The sequence below is a fragment of the Anomaloglossus baeobatrachus genome, chromosome 2 (genome assembly GCF_048569485.1).
Source record: "Anomaloglossus baeobatrachus isolate aAnoBae1 chromosome 2, aAnoBae1.hap1, whole genome shotgun sequence".
Taxonomy (NCBI): Eukaryota; Metazoa; Chordata; class Amphibia; order Anura; family Aromobatidae; genus Anomaloglossus; species Anomaloglossus baeobatrachus.
Genome location: NC_134354.1, coordinates 652,261,264 through 652,282,521, shown reverse-complemented (window position 1 = coordinate 652,282,521; position 21,258 = coordinate 652,261,264). Strand labels below are relative to the sequence as shown.

The 21,258-nt window shown below is 42.5% G+C and overlaps 1 long non-coding RNA gene across 1 annotated transcript in view; it reads right to left on the bottom strand.

The window, feature by feature from the left end:
• Positions 1-5,594: 5,594 nt before the first annotated feature.
• The window catches only part of LOC142290484 (uncharacterized), an 84,426-nt gene continuing 68,762 nt past the window's right edge, over positions 5,595-21,258 (bottom strand). The window contains exon 3 of the long non-coding RNA XR_012750321.1: positions 5,595-5,690. This is a non-coding gene — a long non-coding RNA (uncharacterized LOC142290484). The remainder of the gene's footprint in view (positions 5,691-21,258) is intronic.

Sequence of the window (21,258 nt, the reverse complement as noted above, 5' to 3'; positions counted from 1 at the left end):
ATTTACGGATTTATTGACCGTGTGAAATACGAAGCATATCTGAAAAATATTCTGCTCAAAAAAATAAAGGGAACACCAAAATACAAAATCCTTGTTTAAGTGTTCCTTTTATTTTTTTGGCATTCTGCGCTGAAAATCTGCACCGGGCCTATACGGTAATCTGCAGCAGATTGTGCACTGTGAATTATTGTTTTGGGTTTTTTTACTTTTCCTTTTTTAACATTGTACTGTATTCTGTTGTGAAATTTCAATGCTGATTGTATGCTGAATTTCCAGAACAAGCAGTTAATGTGAGTTATATGTGTTTGGTTAATGTCAGACCAAGAAGAAGCAAATCTAGTGCAATGATAACATCGATTGAATCTGCCCAAGATGCTGCTGTTTATCCTCCGGAGTGTGCTGTAGTGCATGGAGGAGAACGACTTTCTAGCTTCCAGAATGATGCTATTGATCCATCTGGATTGGGACGGATCGGCTGTGACCTTGAAACTGCTGGAATAGATTTGTATCTGCTCTTACAATGGCTGATAGAGCCCGCTCTGTTTACTTTTAAAAACGCAATAATTTCTCCTGATCCTGATTTTAACCATAGTGAACGATCATCGACTGCATCGCAAAACAATTGTTGATTTCATCCTTTGTAATAATCTAGTTGCCCGCCTTTGAACTGACTAACTTCTGAATATCCTTTTTAAAATGTGGAGCCCAAAGTTGGATTCCATATTGCAGATGTGGTCTTACAAGTGATTTATAGAGAGGCAACAATACGTTGGGATCACGGGATCTAATCTCTCTTTTTATACACCCAAAAATCTTGTTTGCTTTGCAGCTGCTGCCTGACATTGAGTGCTATTGCTCAGCTTAAGGCCCCTTTCACACATCAGTTTTTTGCCAACAGTTACATTCCGTTTCTTTGACGGATCGACGGATCCGTTGCAGATTGTGGGAACACTGATGCGACGGATCCCTGTAACAAAAAAAATCCGACATATTATTTTTTTCAGACCAAAGGTTATTTGCTATTAAAAACCTATATCACCTCATCTTGGACAGGAGAGATAGAGAGAGAGAGAATGAGAGAGAACTTTTTTCTGACCAGCAGTGAATTTACACCCCATCTGATCATGCTCAGTTACACAAAACAGATCCATCACCGGATTCCGTCATTTGACGGATGACGACAGATCCTGCGCCTATAGGCTTCCATTCTATCAAACGACGAACGGCGATGGATCGACGTACACAAGAAACGTTACTGTGGACATCGTCTCCGTCCGGTGGACAAACATTTTTTCGACGGATTTGTCAAATGACGGGTGAAACGTGAGGCCATCTTTTGCAATCAGTCGTTAATAAAAGTCAATGAAAAACAAAAACGGATCCAGTGGCATCAGTCGCTGGATCCGTTTCTTTAAAAATTTGACGGATTGTGACTGATGGCAAAAAAAGGATGTGTGAAAGAGCCTAACTTGTAACCAGAATACCCAAGTCCTTCTCCTGTTCTGTAGTCCCGAGTTTATTTCCATTTAATGTATACGCAGCTATAGGATTACTCCGTCCTAGGTGCATTACTTTACATTTATCAACATTAAATCTCATTTGCCAAGTGTCTGTCCATTCTGACATCTTATCCAGATCTTTTTGTAATATTGTAATATTGTACGTTCAGGGTCCGCTTTTAATATATATTGGTGTTATCAGCAAAGACTGACACTTTACTATCAATCTCATCCACAAGGTAATTAATTAACAGATTAAAAATGATCAGTCCTAGCACAGATCCCTGTGGCACCCCACTGCTGACTATACCCCATTTAGAGAATGTACCATTTATGACTACTCTTTGTTTTCTGTCTTTTAGCCAATTCCTTTCCCCTCTGCTTATAGTTTTTCCTAGTCATTATAAGGCTATTATGTGGTACAGTATCAAATGGCTTTGCTAAGTCCAAATAAATCACATCAGCTGCATTACCAATATCCAGGATTTGCCCTTACCTCTTCATAGAACCCCAACATGTGGTTATGCGACGCCCTGGACTAGCCAGGTAGTCACAGGAGGGCCCTTGCATAACACCCGTCCCCCTAAAAAGGTAACAGCAGCCAACCACACTAAAGCCTAGTCACCTCCCTCAGAGTTTGATGGTCCCACCAGGGGGCAGAGCCAGGCAGTTGGCCATGCCCACCGAGGACTCCAGAGGGCCTGAGGCAGGAAACAAACAGTCAGATCAGTCTGTAGTGTTGAGGAGTGAAGGAGAGTGCAGCAGGCCTGTGGTGACAGGTCTGCAGCGGGAACTGACAGGAGTGAGGGTAGTAGCCCGTACACCTTGGCTAGGAGGCAGGCGGTGGCCTGGCCTGCAGGAGCCGGAAAGACGGCCAGGTGGAACGGTAAGGGAGCGGGACAGGGTAGTGGCCTGCCGGTACCGAACCAGGGAACCGACTGGAAACCGGACCACGGGAGGGGTACTCAGACCCAGAACGAGGCCCAGAAGCCACTGGACCACGTCGAATTCACTGATTGAGGTCTGGACCTTAGGTCCTTTCCCATCCCAAGACCCGAAAGAAGGCAACAGCCCACCGAGGGGGATAGAAAGCCACCGCACAGGCAGAGAGATCCCACGGGCCAGCGCCTGCGGGCAAACGGACTCCACCGCTACATACACGGCCGGGAAGCGGACGCCCGCTGCTAAGGCACAGGCAGTCTACACAAACATAAAGAGGTGCAGGAAAAAGGCCAAGACCACCAACCCGGGTGGGGGACAAGATGCAGCCGGCTGCGGGCACCGACCACCATCAACTTTGTTCATCAGAGACTTGAGTGTGTCAGTAATCGTGAGTACAACAGTGCCATCCGGCCGCGCACCGCCCAGCCACTACTCTCCCCTAGCGGGTCTCGGGGCCACCATCCCTGCCCATGGAGGGGTTAACATCTTGCTGCACTACCATCTCCCCTGGGTGCCCCGAAACCGCAGCGGTAGTGTCTACACCTTCACCACGTCCCGTGGGTGGCGTCATGAACTCAAACACGGCTCCGGCCGTACACCTACCTAACCACAACCATCGAGATCGCAGCATCCCCTTGCAGAGCGACGTGACCCCCGGGTCCGGAATTGCTCGAGCCACCCACCAAACGAGCCCGGACCCGAGCCGCTCGGCTGCAGCCGAACACGGGGCGGTACAGTTAGGCTATGTGTCCACGTTGCATTTTTTCATGCATTTCTGCAGCGTTTTGAACAGCACCTTTTGAGTGCCAAAATGCCTGCGTTTTGATTTCCCAGCAAAGTCTATGAGAAACAGGGATTTCTTGTGCCCACCATGCTGTTAAAAACGCTGCCTTTAATTTGCATACATTTGGGACAAAAACTCAGCGTTTAAAGAAGCAACATGTAATTGTTTTTGCCATTTGAGGTGCGTTTTGCTAACACTGAAGTCAATGAGAAAAGGCAAAAACCAAGATTCCTACAAATTCCAGCGTTTTACCTGATTTTCCAGTGCAGAAAACATGCGTTTTGGACTACGTAAACGCATGCTTTTTGCACATCAAAATAATGATTTCATATGTTCCTTTACACACACACACACATAGTCCGACAATTAAAACATAAAAAAATATCTATTTATTGCTATTTTTGTGATAAATATATTACTGCTAATATTTAAATAAATATATCTATTTCCATTATTTATCTACAAAATATTGATTTGATTCTTTTTTTTCACTTTTTTCATTTTGTTTGACTATTTAAACTTTATTTAGCAGTGTCTTTATGTTCAAAACGCATCTGTCAAAATGCAATGGAAAAGCAGGTAAAAAGCGCTAAAAACGCGGTAAAAACGCATCAAAAACGCGGTAAATACGCATGCGTTTTTAGTGCTATTTTGTGGTCAAAAGCAACTTTGGCTAAATCAATTACTGCAAGAGGATGCGTTTAGAAATGCAAGGACCTCAACGCTACGTGGGCACATAGCCTTAGACATGACTTATCTTTCATGAATCCATGCTGGTTATCAGTTATTATATTATTCAAGTGAAAAGGAATCAGTGGCACTAAAAGAGCATCCTTTATTTCATAAAGTTAAAAAAGTCTCACCGAAGATACTGCAGTATCAAGGGAGAGAGGACATAAAGTACAGGGGTTCAAAAGATGTCAGGCAACGGCCGTTTTGCGCGTGTGTGCACCTCTACAGGTCTGAATAGGGAGTGACATGTTCAAGTGTATTAAATACCTTTTTTTTACTCCGGGTATACTGCGCTGCGGTGCGTGTTTCAAGTCCGCAACATGTCAATTTCTCTTGCTGGTACACTGAGTTTTCTGTGCAGATTTTCCCCATACACTTACATTAGATGTGCAAAACCTGCAGGTACAAAATTCATATTCCTTTTTTTGTGCATTTCCACAGTGGATTTGCACCAAATTCCATGACGTATAAAGAACAAAGCAGCTTTATATAAAACATGACATACCAATATCAGACAAAAACCATAGCATCAAAAATGCGTTAAAAACACATGCAAAGAAAGTAATAAAAATGCAAGTATTCTACATTACATAATAGGTGCAGAAAATCTGCCACATCAAAAACTTACCGAAATCTCAAGCCTAAAGCTGGCTTTACACACTACGATATATCTAACGAGATGTCGGCGGGGTCACGTCGTAAGTGACGCACATCTGGCATCGTTAGTGATATCGTAGCGTGTGACAGCTATGAACGAGCAGAAATACTCACCTTCTCGTTCATCGCTGACACGTCGCTCATTTTCTAAAAATTGCACGTCCTGTTGTTCGTCGTACCCGGGGCAGCACACATCGCTCCGTGTGACACCCCGGGAACGATGAACTGCAGCTTACCTGCGGCCGCCGGCAATGCTGAACGAAGGAGGTGGGCGGGATGTTTACGTCCCGCTCATCTCCGCCCCTCCGCTTCTATTGGCCGGCGGCTGTGTGACGTCGCTGTGACGCCGAACGTCCCTCCCCCTTCAGGAAATGGATGTTCGCCGCCCACAGCGAGGTCGTTTGGAGGGTAAGTACGTGTGACAGGGGATTACTGCATTGTGCGACACAGGCAACAAATTGCCCGTGCCGCACAAACGACGGGGGCGAGTGCGATCGCAAATGCGATCACACGATCAATTGTAACGTGTAAAGCAGGCTTTAGGCTATGTTCACACGGTACGGTTTTGCAGCATGTTTTTTTCTGCAGCTAAAACGTTATCTTTATTTATTTATTTTTTTGCTGTTTTACTTGTTGTTTTTTAGTTGTGTTTTTTTTTCGGCTGTGTCTTTCAGGATCCCAAGTTGCCTATGCTTCCACCATCAAATTAGGAGGTGAAAATGTTTTTTTATGGTAATTAGGTAGGACATTGTTTACTTTTTACATATCATTATAAATAACTTAATTATCATTTATTTAATTAAATTTGGAGTGCGGAGAAACAAAAGGATTGTTTTAGAAAAAGTGTTGTTTGAGAAAATAGTTACTATTCTATTAATAAAAAAGTTGGATTCCTGTATGGAGCGCAGCTGTGATCTAACCTTACATGAGTGTGGAAAAAAATTACAAAAACAGAAGAGAAGTTGAATTGATAGGGCATTGTTTACTTTTAGATTTTCAGATAATCAGCACTCCTGTATTGAGATGGTGATCAAGAAGATTTCCAATCCATTATAGGTAAATCATACCACTTGGCACTAAAAAAGAAAGAACATGCAGAATTTTATTATAGGCAATCCAGAAAACAAATATACGTTTCTGCCTCTAAGCCTTGACTTTCATCAGATAAAGAAATATGTAGTCAATATTAAAAGCAAAGCAACTGCAATGGGAAGGGAAAAAAAAATCGAATAATTAAAGAAACAAAGAAAATGTCACTTAGGTATCACCTCTTGGCAATACTGTCGCATAATTGGGCAACAGACAATATTTTTATGTAGCAAACGTCACATTACAGGGGTTGCAGACAAATTGCATTAAGAGTACATTGATATTCAGAGGAGGCCGGTAACTCTTCCTGGCAATTTTCTGCACTATGCCTATTTGAGGATCAATGCTGGATTTTCAGGTAGGTACTGTATTTCTAGATCATTGTACTGTGCACATAAATAACAAGAAAAGTCAACATAACTGACACCAATCATTTGCTGCTCAAATGTCCTAATGGGACAGACCTTGTGATCTAGGTCATGGGTCTGTGCTCACCGGATTGACGTTTACACAGATGTTGCGGCAATCCGGGGAGCTTGTTTTCCCATACTTTATCTTCACTGTATATGCCTTTCATCCATAGACAGGATTTCCCTCTATTTCTCTTTTCTGCTTCTGACTCCCCCAACCTACATTACCGAGACTACCGTGTTTCCCTGAAAATAAGCTCTACCCCAAAAAGAATCCCTAGCAAGAATTTTTAGCCTTGTCAGTGTAAGGCTTAAACATAAGCCCTATCCCGAAAATAAGCCCTAGTTGTGGTTCAATAATTAAGTGTCCATGCAGCTAAAATAAGTTAAAGAATACTGCAGCACACTTCGTTATAGACAGCGGACACCCTCAAAAGAGAAAAGAAAGAAGACAGAAGACCCCGCAATCACGCAATCATACTCACCAGACGCCGACTGGGAGGAACTGCAGTGGAACGCTTAAAGAATCGCACACACACACACACACACATCAGATCGCACACCCACACACACATCAGATCGCACACCAACACATCTCAGATCTCACACATAATCACACATCAGATAACACACACCTACCCAACACATCCGGTGATACCTATAGCATCTGGCCAGCAGGAGAACCTGGGACGCAGTTCAGTGGAGTGCAAGGACCTGCAGTGGAACGCCTCAAGGACCTGGGAGTAACGCAGATGTCCAAAGTCTGATAGGCATGATTCTCCTCGGAATGTGGGTCTGCTTTTTGGGGGGATAAACTTACCCCAACCTATGTTTCCCCAAAAATAAGCGCTACCTCGAAAATAAGCCCTAGCGCATTTTTCCGGGCCAAAAATAAGATAAGATAGTGTCTTATTTTCGGGGAAACACAGAACATATAATTGTATCTGTAGCGCCCAGTCCCGCTGCAGCACCTCTGCACGCTCCTGCTCCCAGGCTGCGGCAGGAGTGCCGCTCTCCTCACCTGCCTGCCGGCTCCATGCATCCATTCCCTGCTCTAGGGTCTGTCGTGGTTTTCTCTTGCTTCCAGACCACACACAGGCCTTCTGGGAATGCCCATAAGATGTGCGCGCGGCCATGCCCCCTTTCTTAAAGGTCCAACATCCTCATTACCCAGAAGTGGTCCAGGAGGTCAGTTATTACCCTAAAAGTATTTAACGGGAGGCACCTGATCAACATTGCCTATCATTAGTGCGTTGCTAGTTCTCAGGTCCCCTGTGTTTTACTGTGTCTGACCCTGCTCCCTTGAGTTTTGTACCAGTGACTCGTTCCTGCTAACTAGTGTTTCTCTCCAGAGTCTGTTATCTCTATTTATGTGCTGCCACGCCCGAGCTGCTACCTCCGTGCTGCCACCTCCATGCTTCCACGTCAGAGCACACCTGTACCGAATATCAGAAACTCTTCAGTCCATCAGAGCCGACTCCACTGGTCCTGGCTGTCATGCATTTAGGCCCCCTGGGGCTGTGCCTGACAATCCCTGTATAGGGGTTCGCTACAGGTTAGCTCCTCCAGGGGAGTATGGTGTATAGCCCGGTGGGTCTACTCCCGGACACTCACCGCCCCTCGGCGACCGTAATAGTATCCACTCTAAAAACTAAGAGTGGACTGGCGAGGCCAGGGATTTCACATTCACTGAAAGCAAACAAATGTCTGGAAAAAGAGGAATTGAAACTTAAATTATAATAGTAAGTTGTAGACAGCGGCGGACAAAGACAGAAAAGGGCCCTGGTGGTAGAACAGTATGTGGCCCTTAGAAGAACAAAAGTTCTATCTATGAGAGAAGCTACTTGCTGCCTTGGAGGTGACTGAGGCCCTTTTCCTCTTGGGTCCCTAAGCAGTGGCACAGACTCCACAAATGATATGTTCCCCATGGTTGTAGTACTTCTCATTTGTAAAGTGATTTAGCATTAAAGGAGTTGTTCACTACTTGGACAACCCCTACTCATTCCCCTTGTTTTCCCCTACAAAAATAAATAAGCCTATACTCACCTCCGGAGTGGTCATGCTTCCAGCGATGTCTGCAGTCACCTTACTGGGGCCAATCAGTGCTGGCTTACTTTCTCCCCGCCTTCAGACATTTGAGCAGGAAGTCAGTGCAGCGCTCACATCCTGCGCAAATGTCCGAAGGGCAGACACCGGGAGCTGATTGCTTACGGGGCTCGTGTGTCATAACAATATCACATGGGCCATGGGAACACAACTTCATACATCGCTGGAACCGCGGCCGCATCGGAGATGAGTATAGGCTTATTTTTATGCGGGCGAACAAGGGGAATGAATAGCTGAGGATGCCACAGTCTGCACACAGCGCTCAAGCAGCCTGATGCCAGTGATAATTAAACATGTCAGCACACTGATGAAGGTCGCCTGACCGACCGAAACGGTTGTGTCTGTTTAATTTCTGGATATTTCAAATAGAACAAAATCACCTATTCAGTGCCAAGTATTGACTAACAGAGAAGCGTCTATCAGACACTCTCATTACTAACCCAGTAAGTGAAAAGAAAAAAAGACACACACACATTGGGAAGAGCCAGTCATAGGGCAGGAAATGGTGCATCTAAAGTGATGCGCCAATTCTGGGGCAACAGCAAGATGGTATTTTTAAGCTGGGAAGGACCTATATCTATGGACCTTCCCAGCCTGATAATACTAACCTCCAGCTGCCTGCTGTATCTTGTCTCGTTATCAAAGATGGGGGAACCCCATGTGATTTTTTTAAAATTAATTATTTTTTTTTTTACTTTCCAGCTGTGACATGAGAGTCAGAGATGCATCTAGGTGTCTTTCCCATTCTGTTTTCATCCATTTCACCAATTTGCCTACCTCCCCCCCAGCCCTCCTGTTAGGGTCTTCTGGAAAACTGCTTGAGTTCCCCATTGATTTCCATTATATTCATTACTCGAATCGTTCCCGTCCTGGTGTCTGACCTGCTTAATTCGAGTAACGAGCACTTCACTAATAAACATACTGAAATGTTTTATTCATAGAGAAGCATCATGCATGATCTTATTTCTTGCAAACCAGCAATAGAGCTGGAGCTAGCAGCAAATAAGATATTCTGACAATTGGAGGTCGCAGTAGGCAACATGTTTATTGATCAATTTGGCAAGACACATTGTAGAAAAAATCCTGATTCTCTGCCCCTTAGATCTATTGACAACCATTGGCAAGTTTCATACTGGCATAATGATGTCCTGGCATAATGATGTCCAATTAACCCTTTCCCAACAAATTTGGTTACTGCTTTTCGTATTTGCTTTTCGTTTTTTCAAATAGATACAACTTTTCAATTTTTCTACTACCATAGACACATGAGAGCTTCTTTTTTTGCAGGACAGGATGTAGTTTTGAATGACACCTTTCATTTTACCATATAAAGTCAGGGAAAATACAATTTTGGGGTACATGCTATGATTTGATCACCTTTTTTTTGCGTTATTGTGGTGACTGAAAAAACACAATTGTGGAGTTTTTTTCCCCTTCATTACTGCTTTTTCTCATTGGCTTATTTAACTTTATATTTTGATAGATCAGATTTTTCTGGACCCAGTGATAGCAATATTTATCTTTTTTTTCTACCTATCTTTATTGCTGAAAGAAAAGGTGAGGGGGTGATTAAAATTTTATATATTTTTTAAATACCATTAAAAACTTTTTTTTTTTACTCTTTACTTTGCTAGTCTACTTAGGGGAGCTGTACGTGTGATTGTTTGATCACTTCTACTGAATATAGCAACACTGCAGTAAAAATGACAGTCTCCTATGACGCTCAGCCAGAGGCCTGACATCAAAGAGAAGATTATTATACAGGCATAGAGGTGTTTAGCCGGTCTCCGGCTTTCATAACAACCTATCTTCTCCCTACGATCACGTTGTGGCGGGAAAATTACTGCCCAAACCAATGTCTGGGATGGATTGTGGTGCTTACATGCCATTGTCAGTGGTTGACATTGGCATTTAAAAGGTTAATAACAACTATCGTTGAACACACCGATCATTAAAGTACAAACCAACTATGTAATATGGCCGACATCTACCCTGTGTGGAGCAGGATCTGCTTCTGAGTCCACTCCAAAGTCTGTGACACACTCCATGAAGTAATAGTTTGTCATGGAACATGAAGGATAATGTGTTTGAAAAATTTAATAACACATAAAGACCAAGACTGAGATGACTACCTGTAGCCATCGGCAAACAGCAAGTATATCATGTAATAAAAATTGTGTTAGATTCAGTAGAATCGTTATTTGGTGTCTCTCTAATTATCAGGCCCATGGTACTGATGGTCGAGAACTACCATGCTCGGGAGCTCGGTACTCGTAACAAGTAGTGATGAGCGAGCACTACCATGCTCAGGAGCTCGGTACTCGTAACAAGTAGTGATGAGTGGGCACTACCATGCTCGGAGCTCAGTACTTGTAATAAGCAGTTAACGCTCGAATGAGCTCAACTCGAGTACCCGAGTATAATGGAAGTCAATGGGAAACTTGAACGTTTTTCTGGAAGATTTCCCGAGAAAATATTTGAGTTCCGCATTGACGTCCATTATACTTAGTACTTGAGTTGAGCCTGTCCGAGCGTCCAACTGCTCGTTATGAGAATCGAGCACCCGAGCACGGTAGTTGTCACACATCACTGCTCATTGCCAGTACCAAGCACTCGAGCATGGTACTGCTCACTCATCACTGCTCATTGTGAGTATCAAGCACCCGAGCATGATAGTGCACACTTATCACTTGCCATATGTACTGAGAAATGGAGTCAACTATTTAGCTTCTGTCTTCTGTAGAGCTTATATAGTGAAACCTAAAATAGCAGTAATAAAAGTAAAAAAGATCTTTATGGATTATAATGGGTCTTTGTCCATGCACAGGTGTAGAAAGACAGTCAATAGATGTATGTGTGTGTGTGTATATATATATATATATATATATATATTTATTTATATATATATACAGTACAGACTAAAAGTTTGGACACACCTTCCCATCTCTAGAACAACTGTTAAGAGGAGACTTTGTGCAGCAGGCCTTCATGGTAAAATAGCTGCTAGGAAACCACTGATAAGGACAGGCAACAAGCAGAAGAGACTTGTTTGGGCTAAAGAACATAAGGAATGGACGTTAGACCAGTGGAAATCTGTGCTTTGGTCTGATGAGTCCAAATTTGAGATCTTTGCATCCAACCACCGTGTCTTGGTAGAAAAGGTTAACGGATGGACTCTACATGCCTAGTTCCCACCATGAAGCATGGAGGAGGAGGTGTGATGGTGTGGGTGTGCTTTGTTGGTGACACTGTTGGGGATTTATTCAAAATTGAAGGCATACAGAACCAGCATGCCTACCACAGCATCTTGCAGCGCCGTGCTATTCCATCCGGTTTGCGTTTAGATGGACCATCATTTATTTTTCAACAGGACAATGACCCCAAACAGACCTCCAGGCTGTGTAAGGACTATTTGACTAAGAAGGAGAGTGATGGGGTGCTATGCCAGATGACCTAGTCTCCACAGTCACCAGACCTGAACCCAATTGAGATGGTTTGGAGTGAGCTGGACCGCAGAGTGAAGGCAAAAGGGCCAACAAGTGCTAAGCATCTCTGGGAACTCCTTCAAGACTGTTGGAAGACCATTTCCGGTGACTACCTCTTGAAGCTCATCAAGAGAATGCCAAGAGTGTGCAAAGCAGTAATCAAAGCAAAAGGTGGCTACTTTGAAGAACCTAGAATATAAGACATATTTTCAGTGTTTCACACATTTTTAAGTATTTCATTCCACATGTTTTCATTCATAGCTTTGATGTCTTCAATGTGAATCTACAATTTTTTAGAGTCATGAAAATAAAGAAAACTCTTTGAATGAGAAGGTGTGTCCAAACTTTTGGTCTGTACTGTATATATACACACACACACTGTATATATTGATATATACACACACACACACACACTGCATATATTGGATAAGTTAGCAAAGGAGATTATGAGGTGACAATATAGAGGACTGAAATTTTGGTATGTTTATATAGTGTAGTGATATGTTCATTATTAATTAGAGGGATTGTCTGCTTTTTGTTCCCTTTGATTAAAATTATTTTTTTTTAATTTGCCCATTTAGCTATATTCCACAGCTAGGATCTTCAGTGAACAGCTGTAATCTGTAGCGGTGTGATTTCATGTTTTACCACCAAAAAACATTTAATTTTAAGCCATGGTGACATGGTGAATGGATTATCTGTTGGAAGATCAATTTTGTACAAGCCTAGATCGGTCCACCAGGGGCTTCTCCACCATTTTCTTAATTGTATCAAACCATCTGGTTGCTGGTCTTCTTCTTTGCCTTGTTCTTTGTATTTTTCTGACCATGACGTCCTTCTCCAGTGTTTGCTCTCTTTTGAATAATGTGTCCAAATTAGGCATGTTGTAGCTTGGTAATCCTTGTTTCGAGTGACATGTCTGGCTTAATTTGTTCCAAAATTGATTTGTTAGTCCTTCATGGTATTGATAACATCCTTCTCCAGCACCACATTTGAAGGCGTTGATTCTTCTTTTGTCTTGTTTCTTTATTACCAGGTTTCGCATTCGTATGTTACCACAGAAGATACCAGACTATGTACAAGCCGTGTCTTCATTGCCAGTGAAATGTTTCATGATTTGAAGACCAAAAACATTACACACTACTTTTTGAAATCAACAGACCTTCCATGTCATAAATGAATATGCTAGGCCCACCAGAGATGGAGACAATCTTTACATTTCATCTCTGGTCCTACTAATTAGTATGGAAGTAATTTATTAAATCAGGACTAAATACAGGCAAAACTATCTTTTTACCTGGGACCACTACTCTAAATATCTTTTGCTAAAAATTGTCAAACTGTATGCATTATTTCAGTGGAGAGCATATCTTCAGAATAAGGTTAAAGGTCACTTGGCATTTTGAAGCTGGAAGTCCCGATACCTACAAGGTAGCCATAACAAGGCTCAGTTGAAATTCAGTAGCCAACATTATTTTGTGTAGCTATTAAAAGGTATCACATACTGAAGAATCTCAATTTCCATTCTTTTTATCTACTAGTTAACATTGTGCAAATATATTTTGCCCTTGATCGATAAATTTAGTTTCATATTACTGAAAACATCAAACCAATAGGTGGGGAGAAACCAGTAAGAGTCTGCGATGGCATCCCTGGAGCCAGGACAATTTTTCCTCACTGTCTCGGTAATAATTGGCCCAACTTATAACAGAAAGTAATTCTGCTGCATAACAATTAAAGTTTACGACCCAATAACTGTAAAGCAAAATAATTGTCTGACATAAAATACATAATAAATATAATCTTTAAGGTATTCACATTTCTTCAGTAACGTTAATGTACGTAGTTTTGATTGAAATCAGTGTGGTACTTCAGCTTTCTTCGCCTCTATATTTTGTTTTCACGCGCAGTCATTTTTTATTTCAGATTGTGTTGTTTAGTTTATACGCTGAGTTGAACTTTGGAGATTATATATATTTTTTTGTTCATGTTATTTTTACCTTTAATAAGTCCATGGGGCTTTACTGTGCCAAAACCACAGAGCTCCAAAAACGGCGCAAACCACAAGTTTAATGCCTGTTTAAGTGAAAGGGGACATGTTGTCGGCCAGTGTTTATAGGGAAACATGCCTTGGGTTTTTTAGTTTTTTGTTTTTTTTTTGCCTAACTAATTTTTTCTTAAGTAATCTGCAATAGCAGTCTTGTTGGTATATGCTCTATGACCTGAAATATCAAAAGACAGTCCTAGAAAGCTAAATATCCATAGTTCAAAGTATTATGTCAAGCCTTTCTAGGGCCGTGTTCTGTAAATGGAGACTTGTGAGGAATGTGACATAGCCGGTCGGCGGAAGATGGCCTAACACTGTGTTGTGCTGGCTGTAGTGACTGTGTGTGGCAGTGGTGGGGGAAACATTCCTCAGCAATAGCTCGCACAGCTGGGACCCATTCTGAACCCCCCCATCCAAACCAGAATTCCTAACATATCTCCCAGTTTGTAGATTTCAGGAGCCTCAGATTCTTTTGAACCTCGGGGCCCAGCTAAGGGATTGCATGCGCAGCCATTATCCATACCTTCTTTATAACAAGCAAAACAAAGCCAGGAATCCCTCAAAGTTAGAAATCTATAGAAAGCAAGGTAAAACAGCAAGGTACATCGATGATTATATGATTATTGATTTTAATTCAAGCACACATAAAAACAAGCATAAATAAATTAATCATCCGTTAATTTCTGTTCAACTCCCAAAATTACCCTTGAAACAAGAAACATTAAAGAGGTTGTCCCCTACTTTTACATTGATGGCCTATCCTTAGGATAGGTCATCAATGTCTGATCAGCTGGAGTCCGACACCCCTCACCCCCGCCAATCAGCTGATCTCGGCCCCGGCAGCGGCAGCAGGCAGCCAAAATTGCTCAGTTCCAGAGCTGTTTTTTCTCCTGATCGTGGCCGCAGAAGGGTACTGTACATCCGACTCCTATTCAGATCAATAGAAGACACATGTGTAGTATCCAGGCGTCGCCAATATCAGAAGACAGAGCAGCTCCAGAATTGAGCATCTCCATCGCCTTCTGCCACCGCCGGGATCGAGAGCAGCTGATATGCGGTAGTGCGGGCTGATCACTGATCACTGCGACGTCACACGGCAGGCGGCCAATAGGAGCGGAGATGAGCGGGATGTAAACATCCCTCCCACCTCCTTCCTTCCGCATAGCCGATGGGAGCCGTGGTGACGCAGGTAGGAGATGTTCCTCGCTCCTGCGACTTCACAAACAGCGATGTGTGCTGACGCAGGAGCGAGGAACAACATCAGGCCATCGCATCAGCGTAATTATGGAATTCGCTGACGCTACACCGATGATACGATTACGACGATTTTACGCTCGTTAATTGTATCATCTAGGATTTACACACTACGATGTTGAGAGCAACGCAGGAAGTGCGTCACTTTCGACATGACCTCACCGACATCGCACCTGCGATGTCGTAGTGTGCAAAGTACCCCTTAGACTGACAGACCAATCCCTATATGTACTGTATATATAGGGAGACACCTGTCAGTTTATGGGATTAGGGTGGGGCAAATTCGCCTGGATTTTGCTTCAGACTAGTCATCAAAGCGCATAGTCCCTGGTCAGCTTATCAAAGTATGTTTTCTCCCAAATCCTATAGCCTAAAAAGTACATGGTGCAGCCAGGGCCTGATTCATGCTAATCGAGGTTTGAGTAGCATGAATCTCCTGTCTGGTTACCTGAAACGTTGTTCCCTGTAACGCCACTCATAGGAACAGCTGCACAGAGATGGATTTTCTCTTATTTATACACCTTGTTTCCTCTTAAACTAAAAACACACTGATAGGGTGACTATCAATTAGGCATCTGAGTTGAAGAGTATCGAAATTCTATTGTGAGCCCAGTGTAGACAGGGGCCATGTTTGAATCTCTGCTCAGCGCTGCAGATTATGTTGCCATTAATTCAGAAAATGATAAATTATTTGCTGCAAATTGTGCAATACTTTATATGTAAAAGACCCTAAAGGCCCTGTCACACAGAGATAAATCTTTGGCAGATCTGTGGTTGCAGTGAAATCATGGACATATTGATGGATTTGTACACAGCCACAAACCTGGCACTGATTGTCCACAATTTCACTGCAACCACAGATCTGCCGCAGATTTATCTCTGTATGTGACAGGGCCTTAACGCTTGTAATTGTACACTATATTATTAACCAGCCATTGTGTTCTGAGGAGGATTGTCCGAGACTTTAAAGGGAACCTGTCAGGTCCAATATGCACCCAGAACCACGATCAGTTCTGGGAGCATATTGCTAATCCCTGCCTAACCGTCCCTGTATACACTAGCATAGATAAAGAGATCTTTACAAAACGTATTTCTAAAGATCCCTTATGATATGCTAATGAGTGAGGGGACTAGTCCCCTGGGCATTAGTTCCGCGGCCAGTCACCCCCATTAGCATGTTAGTACGCCCCTGTTGGTGTGCTAACATGCTAATGTTTGTGCAGCGTCAGAGGATGATCTCACTCACCTCTTCACCACCATCGCCACCCAACTCTGGATTTCGGATCAGTGCGCATGATCCCGGACTTTCGGTCATTCGCACTACTTCACTTTGAAGCCAGGACGCATACACCCAGCTTCATAGTGTGCATAACCAAAACACTAGGATCATGCACACTGAGCCGGGGTCAAGCGCAATGAGAGGTGATGGCAGTGGAGAGGTGAGTGAAATCATCCTCTGATGCTGCGCATTCATTAGCATGTTAGTACGCCCACAAGTGTGTTCCAACATGCTAATGGGGCTGACTTGCTAGGGGAGCAACGCCCTTGGGACTAGTCCCCTCGCTCATTAGCATATGGTAAAAGATCTTTAGAAATACTTTTTCTAAAGATCTCTTTATCTATGCTACTAGATGTAGGGACAGTTAGGGAGGGATTAGCAATATGCACCCAGAACTGCTCGTGGCTCTGGGTGCATATTGGACCTGACAGGTTCCCTTTAACATTGATGTATATACTCAGGATAGGTCATCAATGTCTGATCGAGTGGGGTGCGACACCCTGCACCCCTGCCGATCAGCTGTTCCAATGCTGCCATCACTTGAATTACTCTGGTAGCTACACCCGAGTACTACATATCTGCCAACCTACACTTTGCTATCAATCCCAATATGGCGCGGATGTGCAGTACCTGGCAGTGGCCACTACTCTGTTACATAGTTACATAGGTTGAAAAAAGACCCAGGTCCATCTAGTTCACCCTTCCTCCACCAATTCTACATTTTGTCCCTAAATCACTTATAATCGACAATGTTGTGTGTACTGAGGAAATCACCCAGCCCTTTTTTAAAAGCTGTTATAGTATCTGCCATTACTACCTCTTGTGGTAGGGCATTCCACAGTCTGACTGCTCTAACTGTAAAGAACCCTTTACTATTTAGCTGTCAGAATCGCTTTTCCTCCACTCGCAGTGAATGCCCCCTGGTCCTTAGTATTGTCTTTGGAAGAAATAAGTCATGTGCTAGTCCTTTATATTGACCACACACGTATTTATACATATAATTTGAGATCTTCTCTGAGACATCTTTTTTCTAAGCTAAACAAATCTAACTTTTTCAACCTCTCATCATATGGGAGGCCTTCCATTCCTTGTAGTAGTCTAGTTAGCCACCTTTGAACTGATTCTAACTTTTGAATATCCTTTTTAAAATGTGGAGCCCAAAACTGGATCCCATATTCCAGATCTGGACTTACAACTGATTTATAGAAGGGTAACAATATGTTGGGATCACGGGATCTAATCTCTCTTTTTATACACTCTAAAATATTGTTTGCTTTAGCAGCTGCTGCTTAACATTGAGTGCTGCTGCTCAGCCTGTTTGTAATGAGAATACCCAAGTCCTTCTCCTGTTCTGTAGTCCCAACTTTACTTCCAGTTAATGTATACGCAGCTATAGGATTACTCCGTCCTAGGTGCATTACTTTACATTTATCAACATTCAATTTAATTTGCCAAGTATCTGCCCACTTTGTCATCTTATCCAGATCTTTTTGTAATATTGTACTATCAAGGTCAGTTTAAAATATTCTACATAGTTTGGTGTCATCAGCATAGACTGACACTTTACTATCAATCCCATCCACAAGGTCATTAATAAAGAGATTAAAAAGAATCGGTCCTAGCACAGATCCCTGCGGCACCCCACTGTTGACTATAGCCCATTTAGAGACTATACCATTCATGACTACTCTTAGTTTCCTATCTTTTAGCCAATTCCTTACCCAGTTGCATATAGTTTCCCCTAGTCCTTGCTTTTGGAGCTTTAGTATAAGGCTATTATGTGGTACAGTATCAAATGCCAAATCCAAATAAATCACATCAGCTGCATTACCAATATCCAGATTTTCACTTACCCCCTCATAGAATCCCAACAGGTTGGTTAGACACGACTTATCTTTCATAAATCCATGCTGTCAGTTATTATATTATTTTCTGTAATATATTTTTGCATGTCATTCCTTAAAATGCCCTCAAAAACTTTGCATACAACTGATGCCAGTCTTACTGGACGGTAGTTGTCTGGATCTACCCTCTTACCTTTCTTAAATATTGGTACCACATTAGCAATCCTCCAATCCTGAGGCACCAACCCTGTTACAAGCGAGTCTAAAAAGATGAGATACAGTGGTCTGTCGATTACGGAGCTTAATTCCCTCAATATTTGTGGTTGAATGCCATCTGGCCCAGGGGATTTGTCAATGTTTAATTTATTCAGATGAAAGCGTACTTCTTCTTGTGTTAAATTAATTATATCGGGTGGTGAACTTTGTTTTTTGACTTGTTGAATGATCCCTGGTACAGTCAGTTCCTTGGTGAACACAGATGCGAAGTGCCTGTTTAATATCTCTGTCTTTTGTTTGTCCTCTATAACTAACTTGTTATTATATTTTAAGGGGCCAATACTATCCTTTGTTTTCCTTTTGGCATTAATGTATTTATAAAATATTTTGGGCTTTATTTTAATGTCCTTGGCGTTTTTTGTTTCAGCAGCTAATTTTGCTTGCTTGATTTCTTTTTTGCATTTCCTATTGATATCTTTATACTTCTGAAATGCCAATTCTGTATTCTCAGCCTTCAAGAGTTTAAACGCCCTTTGTTTTTGTTTTATTATACTTTGTACAGTCTTATTTATCCATAGTGTTTTCTTTTTATTCCGGGACATTTTATTACCAAAGGGTATACGTTTTTTACAGGACTCTAGTAGTCTATGCTTAAATTTACCCTATTTATGTTCAGTATCCCCAGTCACCATGACTTTGTCCCAATCTACATCTGTTGATCGAGCTGTGTTGTGCAGCTCAGTAACTGAGTAATTCCATCCGGCGACATCGGGAACAGCTGTTTGGCGGGGGTACGGGGTGTCGCACCTCCCATCAACCAGACATTGATGACCTATCCTGAGGATAGTATATAGCGGCTCTTGAGTTATCAGATGCTTATAGGTGTCTTACCTGCCATTGTAATCCTGCCACTAATGATAACAAGCCTGCTGAAAACTCTTACTGAAAGGACAGAAAGTGTACATCTAAAAAAGCCCCAGTGGTCACTGTGAAAATTGCAAGAATATATAATTTTTAAATAAAGATTGTGACATGAAAAAAATACCGTTGATAGAAATACATTTAACAATAAAACTTGATTTAAACAATACATTATTTTCTAACGATCGCTTCTCTTTGACTGGACTGATACAGTCCCATTAATGATATGAAAAAATCGTGCATAGGATGGTCTATAGAAAAAATCTTCATGTGCCCTGGATTTATGAGCCCTAAAGCCTGCTTTACACGTGTCAATTAATCATGCGATCGCACCCGTCCCCATCGTTTGTGCGGCATCGGCAATTTGTTGCCCATGTCGCACAATGTTGTAACCCCCCTGTCACACGCACTTACCTCCCGAACGACCTCGCTGTGGGTGGTGAACATCCACTTCCTGAAGGGGGAGGGACGTTCGGCGTCACAGCGACGTCACACAGCGGCCGGCCATTAGAAGCGGAGGGGCAGAGATGAGCGGGACATAAACATCCCGCCCTCCTCCTTCCTTCCACATTGTCGTCGGCTGCAGGTAAGCGGTGTTCATCGTTCCCGGGGTGTCCCACGGAGCGATGTGTGCTGTCACGGGAACAATGATCAACCTGACGTTCGATATTTTGAAAAAGAGCGACGTGTCTACGAGCAACGATAAGGTGAGTATATTATTGCTCGATCACACTCGCTCGTAGCTGTCACATGCTACGATGTATCAAACGATGCCGGATGAGCGTCACTTACGACGTGACCCCGACGACATATCGTAAGATACATCACAGCGTGTAAATCCCACTTAAGTGTCCACAGAGATGTGTTATTGGTGACTGGTAGAAGACTACAAATCCATAATGACATCAAACACAATTTCCCATTAAATAAACACGTATTTCTACAGTATGTGCAACAGGTGAAGTATGAATGTCTGTAGAGTGCTGTGAAAATTAATGCTGCTATACAGATGAGTAAAATAAAAATATATTGGATCTGTGGGATGCAATGTTTACTACAGTAGACATCTTTTACATTGTTACTAGCAATATATACACAGTGGATAGCAAGAGAATCTTTTTGGGTGGAAAAAGAAAAACAAAGAACTAAAATACTGTGGTTGCATAAATATACACACCCTTAAACTAACACCTTGTTGAAGTCCTCTTTGAATTTATGACAGCATTCGATCTTTTGGGGTAAGAATCTATAGGCATGGCACATGTAGAAATTGTAATCTTTCCCCACTCATCCTTCTTAGTTTTTTTTTATTTGCCTACTCACAATTCCTTCAGTTTGTTTCTCAATGGATTTGTACAGATTACGGGGGAGCATTAAAGGGAACCTGACAGCTCCATCCGCGGAGCTGCATGCACAGACACCTCTTACATGATTTCACTCATGTATGTTTGGTTCTGAGACGCTTCCGCATTTTAGAGAAGAACATGCCTTAAAGGGAATCTGTCACCACGTGTGACATCTAACTATTAATATGGACAAATACGTAATTGCTGAAAAAAGTCCTACCTGTCTGTCTCACATAAGATGCCTTGTTGTTGAAATATCATCTTTATCACTTTATGTAGATGATCTCTTCCAGGCTATGGGGCGGATGCTACCTTGAAGATAACTCCTCTTCCTCACTTTATTATCATATATCTCTCCTCCCATCAGAGTCACGCTGGGCCTGTGATGTCGGGTGCTTGTCAGGAAATTTTGCGCATGTGCATTCCATCTGCCGTCATTCTTCTTCTTCACTATTGCGCAATTCTAGGCTTCATGTTTCCTCTGCGCAGGTGCTGGCAGGTCATTGGTACTTGTGTAATGCAAGGTTTCTGTGCACTGGAGAAGACTGGAATCAGCAGTACCAGTGACCCCCCCAGCACGTGCAAAGAGGAAACGTGAAGCCTATGCCCATAGAGTGGTAGAATACTGAAGAGTAACGAAGAGAGAT